This window comes from Arachis duranensis, chromosome 9 (assembly GCF_000817695.3).
Source record: "Arachis duranensis cultivar V14167 chromosome 9, aradu.V14167.gnm2.J7QH, whole genome shotgun sequence".
NCBI classification, from domain to species: domain Eukaryota; kingdom Viridiplantae; phylum Streptophyta; class Magnoliopsida; order Fabales; family Fabaceae; genus Arachis; species Arachis duranensis.
Window position 1 is genome coordinate 93250014 of NC_029780.3, and position 1063 is coordinate 93251076.

General features: G+C 40.9%; 1 non-coding gene across 1 annotated transcript; it reads right to left on the reverse strand.

The window, feature by feature from the left end:
- Positions 1-406: 406 nt before the first annotated feature.
- LOC127742023 (small nucleolar RNA R71) lies at positions 407-514 on the reverse strand. The gene has a single exon (XR_008003210.1). It is a non-coding gene; the product is annotated as a small nucleolar RNA R71 (small nucleolar RNA).
- Positions 515-1063: the final 549 nt, after the last annotated feature.

Sequence of the window (1063 nt, forward strand, 5' to 3'; positions counted from 1 at the left end):
AGACATGGCCGAACCCAATAATAATGGTGGAGGCGCAAGGAGGATGCTTGGTGATTATACTACACCTACTTCTAATTTTTATGGAAGAAGCATCTCAATCCCTGCCATTGGAGCAAACACTTTTGAGCTGAAACCTCAACTAGTTGCTCTAATGCAACAGAACTGCAAGTTTCATGGACTTCCATCAGAAGATCCCTACCAGTTTTTAACTAAGTTCTTGCAGATCTGTGATACTGTTAAGACTAATGGAGTAGATCCTGAAGTCTACAGGCTCATGCTTTTCCCTTTTGCTGTAAGAGACAGAGCTAGAACATGGTTGGACTCACAACCTAAAGATAGCCTGGACTCTTGGGATAAGCTGGTCACGACCTTTTTGGCCAAGTTCTTTCCTCCTCAAAAGCTGAGCAAGCTTAGAGTGGATGTTCAGACCTTCAAGCAAAAAGATGGTGAATCCCTCTATGAAGCTTGGGAAAGATACAAGCAGTTGACCAAAAAGTGTCCTTCTGACATGCTTTCAGAGTAGACCATTTTGGATATATTCTATGATGGTCTATCTGAGTTTTCTAAGATGTCACTGGACCATTCTGTAGGTGGATCCATTCACCTAAAGAAAATGCCTGTAGAAGCTCAAGAACTCATTGACATGGTTACAAATAACCAATTCATGTACACCTCTAAGAGGAATCCTGTGAGTAATGGGACGCATCAAAGGAAGGGAGTTCTTGAAATTGATACTCTAAATGCCATATTGGCTCAGAATAAAATGCTGACTCAGCAAGTCAACATGATTTCTCAGAGTCTGAATGGATGGCAAAATGCATCCAACAGTACTAAAGAGGCATCTTCTAAAGAAGAAGCTTATGATCCTGAGAACCCTGCAATGGCAGATATGAATTACATGGGTGAACCCTATGGAAACACCTATAATTCCTCATGGAGAAATCATCCAAATTTCTCATGGAAGGATCAACAAAAGCCTCAACAAGGCTTTAATAATGGTGGAAGAAATAGGTTTAGCAATAGCAAGCCTTTTCCATCATCTTCTCAGCAACAGACAGAGAAT